A 12,640-nucleotide genomic window follows, 5' to 3' on the forward strand; every position below is an offset into this window, starting at 1 on the left:
AACTTCAGCACCTTTGTCCTTTCTCATCAACGCTGTGGAAAATGCTGCATGGTCAGGCCTGCCGCTGAATGAAGTCACTTCCTACTGAACCCTGGGGTGGCCCTGTGCGACTCCTCCGATGGACAAGGCTGGCCCTGGCAAGGGGGACGTCCACACAGGCCTCTCCAGCAGAAGAGCAAGAAACTGGAAGGTTCTCTGATGATAAGTCCTGCTCTCTGAGAAGCAGCACAGTCAAATGTAGAGAAGACAGGACTAGGGGCTGTGGTTAGAGCTTTTGCCATAGACTGAGTGTTTGTGTCTCCCCAAAATCCATGCATTAGATCCTAATGCCCAGTGTGATGGTATTGGGAGGTGGGGTCTTTGAGAAGTGGTTGACGGGATCCGTGCCCTTACACAAGAGGCCATGGAGAGCTGCCTTGCCACTTCCACTGTGTGAGCATGCATTGAGAAGACCCAAGAAATCGGTCCTCACCAGACACCAGATCCGCAGGCGCGCTCATCTTTGGACTTCCCAGCCTCCAGACTATGAGAAATAAATTTTTGCTGTTTTTAAGCCACCCAATCCGTGGTGATTTTTTTACAGCAGCCTGAACAAACTGACAGCTTTGTTCCCCAGTTTGTCACCTCCTGTGTCCTTGGGCCACACCCTTAACCTCAGTCAGTGACAGTTCTCCCCCTGCAAATGAGTAAACTAAGGAGATCTTGCTTTGAGGGAGATGTGTCCTGTAGAGAGAACACTCTAATTAATGCTAATTAAGCTGTTTCCTAATACAAGCCAAAGTAATCATTAAGAAAACAATGTCAATGGTATTAGCGTTTGGTTACACTCTTGGGAACAGCTCAGAAAATAAAAGCCTATGAATGATTCCAGAACATGCTTAGAGCTGCTTCCTTGCTGCTGCCACCCAGATGACTCCTTAATAAGCCCGAGAAGTCTCCACGAGGAGCTGTTCTTGCCTGGAGCCTCTGGAAAATTGACATAACTCACGACGTGTGTCAGATTGCAGCAAAGATGGAGCTCAGAGAGGTTCCATTCCTGCCTGCTCCATTTTTGAAAACCAAGAGAAACTCACCAGAGTGGCAGGAGAGTGGCCAGCTCTGACGAAAAGAACCCCTGGGTGGACCTCAACACCCACCCCCAGCACTTTCTGAGCCACTGCTTTCCTCTGCAAAGTGGGGCTATAATCTCTACTTTCAGGGAGAACGCAGATTACAAATACTATATGTACACAGTATGTAACCAATGAATGGTGTCAAACATCCACCATCTTGGGGCATGCTGAGTGCAGGGATCCAGCCACAGACCCGGGGCCTCTTCCAGATGCCCAATCAGAGCCCGCTGCAGCCCACTCCTCACCTGCAGGCCCCTTGCCCCCAACTCGTGGGCAGGGTCCCTCTGAAGCTGTTACCCTCATTACTAGAATGTAAGGTCACGGGGCAATCTGTGTGGTCCACAGGTGCATCCCTGGCACCTAGAACACACATTCAAACATTCAGTAAATGTTTGTTGAGGGTCATATGAATGAATGAAGGATGCGCCCAACGCCAGCCTTTTAGCCAACATTCTCTCATCACGAGAATTTTCTAGGGGCTCAGACACCAGTCCCTGGGTCCCTCCAATTCCAAAGACACACACAACTATCCAGACAGTTCCCTCAAATGCCTCCCCCAGACTTGGGAGAGACTAGTGCACAGGCAACCTCTCCGGAGCAGTCCCTGCACCAGCCTCCTCAAGCTCCCCAAACTCTCACCCTGCCTTATTCTCCCTGGAGTGGGTGAGGGACCATGCTGGCAGAACAGCTCTCAACCGCCCAGGCAGAGATGGGCTACCTGACACCTTGTGCTTTCTTCAGAACCCCTCAGGGCCTCAGCTGAAGCTCAGACAGAGTGCATGCGCACACACACACACACACACACATCTAATTTTCAACACACTTGCACAAATATAGAAACATCATGGGGAAAAATGCAAAATACCTATGATTTCTGGAACAAGATCCAAGATGACAAAGATATTCCCTGCTTATTCTGCTCATGCCCGGGCTCCCCTGCCCACCCCCAGTGCGTTCATGTGATATCATGAAAAAGCAGCAGGGGTGGCATGAACTTGCACACCAGGCTGCCCAGGCTTGAGACCCAGCTCTGCCACCTAGAAGCTTGGAGCCCCTGAACAAGCCGCAATTCTGTGCCTTGGCTTTTCTGACTGCAAAATGAGGATAATCACAGCCCCTGCCTCCAAAGTGTCCCGAGGATCAAATGAGTTGATGATACTTGCACGGCGCTCGGATCGTGGTAAGTGTGCTGCATAAGTGCTCCTTAAATCACCATCTGGAGTTTCCATACCAACCTCTCCCTGGCTTCATCTTATTTTTTTCTCCCCCTCATTTTTATTCCTCTCTGATTTCCTCACGTATGTTTTTTAATCTTGTCATATTGAGTGCATCTTTGCAAACTGCTTCTAATACTTCAGGGAACTAAATGCTGTGTTTCGTGCTTTCTTTTCCCCGTCGCCTCCTTGAATATTTAGTAAGTCTTTGTGAGGATGTCAGCCCCTCCCTGCTGGGCTGGTGGTGTCCTGGGTAAGGGGGCCGTGGCCGCCATGGGAGCAGCACACAGGCCCAGCTTGCTGGGGGCCGCACTCATGGGAAACAGAGAGGGGTGACAGTGAGAACAGAGGCAGGGACAGAGCCAGCTCCTTGATCCTGCTGCCCCTGGAAGCTTCTCCTCCCAGCATCAAGCCCAGGCAGATTTGGGGTTCTGTTGTTTAGGAGAGGTGGGATTTTCTTGCTGTAAGTGGGACAAGTATCATCACTATTAACCATCATGAATGAGAATGAAACAGAATGAGAAGACAAAAAGCCAGAAAGCTGTTCTCATTCCTCTGTGCTCACACAGCTCATCAGAGAGGGTTGAGGCATGGGACCCCACGTTCTAACCCCAAGGAGTCCCCATAACCCTGTCTGCTACACTGAGACACAGGTCCCTTCCTGCTCACATGAAGTAAGCCATCTATTTTTTTTTAATCCCCATAGAACACAAGTGGCAATGAAAAGACACAATATAAAGAAAAGGTTAAGTAGATCAGTGGTTGCCAGGGGCTAAGGGAAGGGGAAAATTGGCACAGGTTTCTTTTTGAGGTGACTGATGAAGTGTTCTGGAATTGCTTGGGGGGGGTTACACAAACTTGTGAATACACTAAAAACAACCAAATTGGACAATTTAAAAGAGTGAATTCTATGGCATGCGAATGATCTCTTAATTAAAAAAAAAAAAAAAGCCTGCAAAAGTTTCATTTAAAACCACAGAAGGCCGGGCACAGTGGCTCATGCCTTTAATCTCAGCACTTTGAGAGGCCACAGCGGGCTGACTGCTTGAGTTCAGGAATTCGAGATCAGCCTGGGTAACTTTGTGAGACTCTGTCTCTAAAAATAGATACATAAATAAATAAATAATAAAATAACACCACAGAGCCCAAAGCCCCAGACCCATCCTAGACAAGGATGCTCCAGGCCTGACGTTGCCAGTGTCTGCAGCAGGCCATCGTAGGACCTGAGTGTGCCTTAAGGGAGTGCGGGATCTGTGGCTGAATTTCAGGAAGATTCAGCTTGTATTTCTTACATGGGAAAGACCCTCGGAAAAGTAGGGGTTGATCCCCCTTCCCCCTCATCACTGATGGTGGCACCCCCACGGGCACCTAGTGGGGTCAGTAGGATCATCTCAGGCACCAAGGTACTCCACGGTCTGAAAGCATTTTTTTTTTTTTTGAGACAGAGTCTTGCCCTTTTGTCCAGGATGGAGTGCAGTGTGGCTCGATCTTGGCTCACTACAAACTCTGCTTCCCGGGTTCAAGTGATTCTCTTGACTCAGCCTCCCGAGTAGCTGGGATTACAGGCACCCGCCACCACGCCCAGCTAATTATTGTATTTTTAGTAGAGACGGGATTTCACTATGTTGCCCAGGCAGGTCTCGAACTCCTGACCTCAAATGATCCGCCCGCCTCGGTCTCCTAAAGTGCTGGGTTACAGGCGTGAGCCACCGCGCCCGGCCCCCTCTCTAAGCATTGTGATTTCATAGGATCCCCTGGCGGTCCCATGAGGGAGACAGGGCCACAGCCACTGTCCCCATTTGGCAGCTGAGTGAAGGTGGAGCTCAGAGGTGGATCCAAACCCAGGCTGGGTTTCCTCGTGGGTCGGAGATGTCTGCTTTACTTTTATTAAAACATCGTCCCGATCTGGCACACCTAAAGCTGTGTATCCGAGTGTGCCGGGCCGGCTCCCTGGGCCCCACCTGCCTTCAGGCCTCCAGCTCTTGCCTGCAGCGACCCCTGGTGGGTGCGCCGGCCTCGTCACCTCCAGGCTGGGGACTGGGCTTCCCCGGAGGCCGCACCTGGAAGGAATACGCCCCGGATAAGGCCCGCGATGGAAACGGAACCCGGCTGGCTCACTGCCAGCGGCCTGGTCAAGAAGGCGGGCTCCGGAGCCCGACTGCCGGGGGTACCCGCCCACCTCACCCGCCTGCCAGCCCTGTGTCCCTGGAGTCCCCAGCCTTTCCACCATCTCAGGCCTGGGATGGAAACAGCACTTCCTGCAGATGGCTTGGGAGGCCTGGAAGGACGGTTCAGGTAAAGTGCACCGCCCGGGGCCGAGCAGCGGCCACAGTACACACACAGGCGCTGGTGCTGCTCCTTGCTGTAGGCCCGCCCCACGTGTTCATGCTCATCAACCCACGCTATGAAATTAGTTGACTCTAGGCCAGGCACAGTGGCTCATGCCTGTAATCCCAGCACTTTGGGAGGCCGAGGCAGGTGGATCGCAGACCAGCCTGGCCAACATGGTGAAACCCTGTCTCTACTAAAAATACAAAAAATTAGCCGGACATGGTGGTGCGTGCCTGTAATCCCAGCTACTAAGGAGGCTGAGGCAAGAGAATCTCTTGAACTTGGGAGGCGGAGGTTGCGGTGAGCTAAGATCACACCACTGCACTCCATCCTGGGCAACAGAGCAGACTCTGTCAAAAGAAAGAACGGAAAGAAGGAAGGAAGGAAGGGGGGGGGAGAAATTAGTTCACTCCACAAACACATCAAGTGTCCCCTGTGTGTCTGAGGCAGGGAAGGGAGGAGACCTGCCTCTTAGTGTTCATAACAAAGAAGGACCTGGACCCTCCCAGGCCACAGGAGCCTCGGCCTGCATCCAGGCCACAAGGGTTTACTAAGCACCCTGTCAGTCCTGCCAGGCGCTCAGGGACCAATGAGATCCCACCTCTGGGAGTCACTGCAGCCCAGAGGGGTGAGGGGCAGTGCCACAGAGAGGCCAGGCCTCCGTGGAAGGAGGGAGGGAGGGTGGCCAGCCCCAGGGAGGGAGGGAAGCCTCACAGGAGAAGGGCACACGTGTCCAGAATGTTCCCTCTCCACAGAGAGGGTCTTTCTCTCCAAAGCATACTGCTGCAGGCAGCATCCGTGGCCCACATAGAAAGAGGCTCGCCTTTGATCCAGCCTGAGAGGTTCCCTTTTTTGTCTCTGCTCAGAAGTGCAGCCTGAAAGTAGAGTGAGGCACTGCCTCCTTTTGAAATCATGCAGCTGCTGCTGAGGCCCCAAAGAAAGATACAAATTCACTGGGATCTTTCCCCAGATCTGCGTTGCTCTCACTGTAGAAGCTGTTGGGACTTTGCAACAGTATTTAGAAAACACCTAATGCCCAGTTTAAATCTTCTTCAGAAGTCTGGGGATGGGGGAAGGGAGAGGAAATTATTTTAGAATTCCGCTTCCATGTGGCAACATCCAAAGATAAGAGAAACACAGAGAGCACTGGTGGGACCTGGGAGGAGGCAAAGATTTCTCTAAACCAACGTCTGGGGCTTCCAATAACCAGACACTGGCTGCCACTTCAGGGTCTTGGCACCTCGAGCTCCAAGCTCCACTTCCAGACACTTGATGGCTTCCAGCCCTGGGGATGTCATTTAACCTTTCCAGCCTCAATGTCCACATCCACTTAACTTCATACATCTCCCTGAAGAGCCCACTATACAGCAAGCACGTGCCCTGGAATCCAGGCCCTGCCTCCGGGAGTTCCAATCTGTGTGTGGGTATAAGAGGGATGTGTCTCTATTCATAGGGGCTTACAAGGCTGGTGCCAACCATACTGGCATTCTGGAAACTTCTGAGAAGGGGCTCAAACATGTTCTGGGAAGAAGGCCCAGCCGCCTCTACCTGGCAGAAGTCAGGGAATGAGCCCGCTGTGGGTTTTTGAGGTTCTGGGGGCCACTCCCCTTGGCTGTGAGGCTCATTACCCCACTGTGGTGATGGACTGAAAACCGTCAGTGGGGGTGGGGACACACCAAGCTCAGAGACACAGCAGCAAAGTGGGGGCCTGAGAAAGCTGCCTCCCAGGCCTGCTGATCGGGAAATTCCAAACGGGAAAGGGTGATTAACAACTGCGGGAGCTGGAGGAGGGGAGAGGAGAGGGACAGGACAGGGAAAAAGACCCCAGATCCTGGGCCTGCCCAAGGGCAGGAGCCAGCCTGGCCAAAGTGAGCCTAGAGGCCACACAGACGTGGGCCCCTTCTGCGGAGTTGGCCTGTCGAGGGGGCGGGGCTGTCCCTGACACAGAGCCTGGGCTCTACGTGGACACCTGCCCAGGCAGGGGAGGGGATGCTTTCTGACTGCTCTGCCTCTGGGGAATGGGGACTCCTGGCCTTTCTCCATGCCCCAATATCATCTGTGAGCTTCCTCCCACCCCTCACTTGGCCTTTTAAGGAGAGTGACCCCAGAGGGCTGGAGTTCTGGGAGCCTCCAGAGTCCCGGCTTCTGCGGGTCTCAGTGGCTGGAGGGGCGGGGGGTGAGACCAGCACTGGACTCGACCTTGCCTTTTCTGCGTCCGCCAAATGTCCCTGGGGGCTCAGGTGATCCTCACCGCCTCCTTTCCCTGTTCCTGTGGCAAGCCACAGCCTGGCCTCCAAGCCAGCTGCCCCTCCCCTCAGGAGATGCCTCTTCTGGGGTCGCCCTCTTCTGCCCTGGACCCGACCTCCTGGAAGGAAGACCGAGGCGGGAGATGCTGACTGCAGGATTCAGCCAGCCCAGGGCCTGAGCCTGGACCCTTCGGTCCACCACAGCCCCGATTTTTTAGTGTAAATATTGTATCTAAGTACAGCACATACAGAGAAAAGCGCACGAGTCCTTAGCGCACAGCTCAAATCCCACACGCATCACCGCAGCAGCCTGCGCAGAGCAATGGCAGAGCGCCCCCTTGCGGTCACATCCTGTCACTACTCAACCGAGGGTGCCCGCTGCAAGGTTAGGTCTCCTGGCCTCGTGCTTCAAACAGGAATTGATAGAATCCCACCAGGTGGTGTTTGTGAGGCGTAGATGGCGAGGATATCTGCAGCTGCAGTTTGCTCATTCTCATGGCTGCACTGCATTGCACTGTGTGAGCAGAACACAATTTATCCTTCCACTGCTGATGGGCATTTGGGCGGTTTGCAGTTTGGGGTCTGGCCAGTCCTGCTGTTGTGAGCATTCTTAAGCCTGCCTTTTGGTGAATTCTCACGCCCGTGGGGTGAGTATGTGCCTGGGGTGGGGATGCTGGGTGGGTGTGTTCCACGTCAACACTGCTGGCAGGATTGTTGTCTATTTCACTCCCCGCCATATTCCACCACCTCGAATTGTGCCTGGAATATCATAGGTGCTCAGTAAGTATCTGTTGAAATGAATTCTCTCCTCTCTCTCTCTCTTTTTTTTTTAGACAGGGTCTTGCTCTGTTACCCAGGCTGGGGTGCAGTGGCACCATCATAGCTCCAGGGGACCCTGGCTTGCCCCCCTCTGCCCTCAGCGCCCAGCAGAGAGCCTGGCACATGAGGAGAGAGAGGTTTGAGGGGAGAGGAAGGAGAGGACATTCACGCCCCATGACTGGCTGCCCCAGGTAGGACAGCAGGGGTCCGGGAAGGTGGCTGGGAGGAGGAGGATGACTATGGCCGGGAGCTGGGTCCCGCTTGGAAACTGCATCCTGTCAGGCCCTAGAATCTGTCAGACACACAATCACTCAATGAAGGAGACGTTGGTATCAATTAACTCGTGTTCAGTGAAGGCCAATCCTGTCCAGTGAGCAGATTACCTGTGTCTGCCAGGCAGGGTGTGGAGGCGAGGGGGTCATCGTAGCTGGATCTGAAAGCTGCTTATTGCACCCAAATCAGCAGCTGACGACACCTCCCATTCAGGCTACCCAGAGGTCTGACCGATGACCTGCCCCTGCCCCAGGATGCGGGGCTGCCAGGTGAAACGCCGTCTTAGCAGCTGCAAGGGAGGGCTCCAGCCACCATGCCGGAAGAGGCTTACAGGGAGAAGGAGCCTGAGAAGGAATGTGACCAGTGCCGCTGATTCTTAGTGAGCTGAGCAGTTTTGCCAGGTGGGGGCCACCCTCAGAAACAAGCCAGCCTGCGTTTCCCCGAGTCAAGAGAGTGCGGTAGACTGCAATGTGCACGGGCCTGGGAGGAGGGCAGCGCCACAGCCCTGGCCACGGGGTCAAGGGGAAGGCTAAGTAGGTGGGGGCAAGTGGTCACAGCGCTCATCAACGCCCGTCCTATCACAGTAGACTCACCTGCGGCTCCAAGTGCCAAGGGTGAGGCCAACCCAAACCCACTGCAGTCAAGGAATCCCGGAGAGAAAGGGGGTCTCACCAGCGGCTGGAAGCAGAGCGGGGTTCGCTGCACTCCCACAAGGGCCCTCCCCGCCAGCCCCTGTGGCTCAGGGACAGTGAGGGGCTGGGCCGGTGCAGGAGGGAGCTCATTTCTCCCTAGGAGGGAGACAGAGAGGCTAAGTGGGGAGGAACTGAATGTTCTGAAAAGCTGACGTGGCCAAGCGCCCGAGGAGACCACAGAAGTGCCCCGTGTGCCTCCTGAGCCACCAGCCGGCGGGGGTGGCACCAGGCAGACCTCAGCTCCGGCCCACTCTGCGCAGGTGGAGTCCCCATGTGTCCAGGGGCACAGCCACGCCCGCGCAGGGGGTGACCCGAGGGCCTGGAGGGGCAGTTCAGTTCAGCTCTAAGTCTGAGGCCACATTCTGCCTATTTCCTTGAACTAATTTCTCACTTTAACTGAAGACAAGTATCTCCTACAAAATTGCTTTGCCCTCATGGGCTGGGTTTTGGATTTTATTTTTGAGAGAGTGAGCTCCAGAAAACAACTTAGAATCCTCTTTTGTCCCTTGGCAGCACTCCCTAGGCCGCCAGGGAGGAAAGGCCCTGCCGCTTCCTGCAAAGGCTCTGGGTGCCACCCCGTGTCCCTGCAGACGCACTCCTGCCCCATAGCTGTGCCTGCAGAAAAAGGTGCCTGAGAGAACCTTGACCCTCTGGCCAGAACCAGGCAGGCTTGCAAACTCACTGAGTTCCACCAGTTCAAACACAAGCATCCAGCCAAAACAAATGGAGAACTGATAGGCACGGAGGTCCACAGCATTTTATTCACGGATGCGTTCATTCATTCCAACATTCATTCATTCATTCATTTTCCCAGGCCGTGCTAGGAGCTGGGACACAGCCCAGTCCTGGCCCCTGTCTTGAAGCTGTGCACCCACACTGGAGGGGCAGACACAGGCACTGCTTCTGCACGCGGGTGCAAGGAGGCAGTGTGGAGCAGGAGCGGCCCACACCTCCCAGGGCCTGGGGTGAGGAAGCTTCCTAGAAGGGCCGCCATGGCTTAAGGGATGAGTGTCAGCCAAGGTAGCGGGGGACAGAGAAGCATCCTAGGCAGAGACAGCCAGAGAGCAAAGTCTTCCATGCAAGACACTTGAAGCACCTGGGCATGGCGGGAGCACAGAGGACAAGCCCTGCCACCTTGTGAAGGCATGTGGACTTCACAGTGCCACCACGGAGCCACTGAGGTTTGATTTATGCCATTTTTAGGTGGTCAGAGGGACAGTTTGACCCGACTTCTCATCCTCAGAGGAATCCAGGGGTGGACTTCAGAGCTCACCTCCAAAAGAGATTGGAAATTTAATCACGTACAGTGTCAATATGTACACCTACTATGTACCCACAAAAAATTAAAAATAATAATAAAAAAAAGAGGCTGTTGCAATAGCCCAGGCCAGAAATTCTGGGACCTGAACTAGGATTTGTGTGGAGAGGAGAAAATGCCACTGAGGTTTCAAATTTGGCGGGATTTGGTGATTGACTCAGCGAAAGGCAGAAAAATTGTTTCTAATCTTCACCCCCCAACACCGTGCCTTCTAACAAGGGCAGTTCCTGGTAAGGACAGGATCTTTTGATTGGAGAGCAAAAAGTCAACACCCTTGGTTATTATGGCTTTTGGCCAAATTATAGGCAATAGCAGGCAATGGAAGGAGGAAAATGAGAGTCTGGAGAAGCAGGGCAGAGCCCACCTGCTCAACTAAGAGGGGACAGGGCTGTGAGGCACGGGTGCTCCTGAAGCTGAAGAAGCCAACAGTGCTGGGAGCTGCCTGGGGGTGGGAGGTCTCCATAAGCCAGGATTCTGGGTATGAGTGGCCCAAAAGAGACCCTGGGAGAGAGGACATCAGGGGAACAAACAGCTGAGGAGGTGGGCATGACACAAACCCTTCTCCCAGCCCAGAGCCTCTCCAAAAGCTCAGGCCAGATATCCCCCTTTTCACAACACCGGGTAAGCAGATTCTCTCTTGGGGAATGAGAAGGGCACGAAGACCTGCTGAAGCCAGTGCAATCCTGGAAAGTGCCTGGACAGCACCCCAGAAGAGAGGGTGACCTGGGTCACTGAAGACGGGGTGGGGGATAACACCGTTAACGTGATGATACATCAATTGTCCCCAGACCACACCAGCGTCTGGAGTGAATGAAGCGGGCACCCTAGCAGGCAAGGAGGAAGCCCTGCTTTGCTGGTCATGCATCCCAGGCTCCCGGAGTGCCCCTGGGAATTTCCGGACACATCCATGCACTTGTGACCCAGGGCCAGAGCCAGGGGTCATTTGGCTTTGTGCCCCCTCCAAAGCAGGGGTTTCCAGTGTAGCAAACTTGTGCCCCAAATTCTCAGAGGTGTTTTATTTGCAGCGCCTGTCCTCAGAAGAATCAGACATGATCCAAAGGGGGCTGGTAGGGGACACTGAGACAGCAAGGCTGCACCATGCCCAGTGTCGCCTGCCCTGCACAGGCTAGCAGGAGACTGGCACTGTGCTGCCCCTTCGTCCCAGCTGCCATCTGCATGGGCGGAAGAGTGCCCTGGGCCCTGGTGGTGCAAGGAGGGCGGGAGACAGACCCTCGCATTCCTCTGGTCTCAGGGTCGTGGGCCTGGGTGGAGGGGGCACACACCCTACTGGAACAGGGTGCTCCAGGCTGTGCCCATGGCCTCGACACTCTGCACTTCTTAAAGGGGAAATGACAAACGGCAGCCTGTTCTTTCTCTTCCTCACCCTCTGAAACTACTTCCTGCCCAGTGAATTTCTGATACATTTTAATTGAAAAATTGATATACAGATAAAGCAAATTGGGGGTAGGTTGGAATGAATAGTTGGAGCACAGAGGATTTTTAGGACAGTGAAACTACTGTGTCTGATACTATAAGAGTAGATGTGTGTCATCTCCATCTGTCCAGACCCATAGAATGCACAACACCAAGTGTGAACCCTAATGTAAACTGTGGGCTCTGGGGGATAATGAGGTGTCAATGTAGGTTCATTGTAACAAACATGCGGGCTGCTGCGGTGTGGGATGTTGATAGTGGGGAAGGCTGTGTGTGTGGCAGGGGGAGGGGTTTTATGGGGAATTCACTGTCCCCCTCAACTTTGCTGTAAACCTAAAACTGCTCTAATAGACTAAATGAAGTCTATTAATTTTATTACATTGCATTAAAAAAATAAAAATAAAAAGATTAAACTTTAACAAACTTTTTTTTTACTCTAGTTCTAAAGAATTGCAAGAAAAAAAAATTTTTTTTTTTTTTGAGACAGAGTCTTACTCTGTCACCCAGGCTGGAGTGCAGTGGCGTGATCTCGGCTCACTGCAACCTGTGTCTCCCAGATTCAAGTAATTCTCCTGCCTCAGCCACCTGAGTAGCTGGGATTACAGGTGTGTGCCTCCATATCCCACTAATTTTTGTATTTTTAGTAGAGACGAGGTTTCACCATGTTGGCCTGGCTGGTCTTGAACTCCTGGCCTCAAGTGATCTGCTCACCTCAGCCTCCCAAAGTGCTGGGATTACAGGTGTGAGCCACCAGATCCAGCCTTTATATTTCTTCTGAAAACCTACACTTTCATTAAATTTTCAATCACTAAACTTTATTAGTATGTGGCAGACACTGTTGTAGACAGATGTCGCCAGCACATAGGAAGGTTCTCCTCTGTTCCCCCATGGAGGCTTCATCCTAGTGAAGACAGATGATAAACAAATAAATATGTAAATAAGGCCGGGTGTGGTGGCTCACACCTGTAATCCCAGCACTTTGGGAGGCTGAGAAGGGCGGATCATCTGAGGTCAGAAGTTTGAGACCAGCCTGGCCAACATAGTGAAACCCCGTCTCTACTGAAAATACAAAAATTAGCCAGGTGTGGTGGTGCATAACTGTATTCCCAGCTACTCAGGAGGTTGAGGCAGGAAATTGCTTAAACCCGGGAGGCGGAGGTTGCAGTGAGCCGAGACTGTGCCATTGCACTCCAGCCTGGGC

The 12,640-nt window shown here is 53.3% G+C and overlaps 1 long non-coding RNA gene across 1 annotated transcript; it reads left to right on the forward strand.

The window, feature by feature from the left end:
• Window positions 1-1,946: 1,946 nt before the first annotated feature.
• Window positions 1,947-11,775, forward strand: LOC129531517 (uncharacterized). The gene is made up of 3 exons (XR_008676730.2): window positions 1,947-2,292; window positions 7,737-7,913; window positions 9,891-11,775. It is a non-coding gene; the product is annotated as an uncharacterized lncRNA (long non-coding RNA).
• Window positions 11,776-12,640: the final 865 nt, after the last annotated feature.

This window comes from Gorilla gorilla, chromosome 12 (genome assembly GCF_029281585.2).
Source record: "Gorilla gorilla gorilla isolate KB3781 chromosome 12, NHGRI_mGorGor1-v2.1_pri, whole genome shotgun sequence".
In the NCBI taxonomy this organism is placed as follows: Eukaryota; Metazoa; Chordata; class Mammalia; order Primates; family Hominidae; genus Gorilla; species Gorilla gorilla.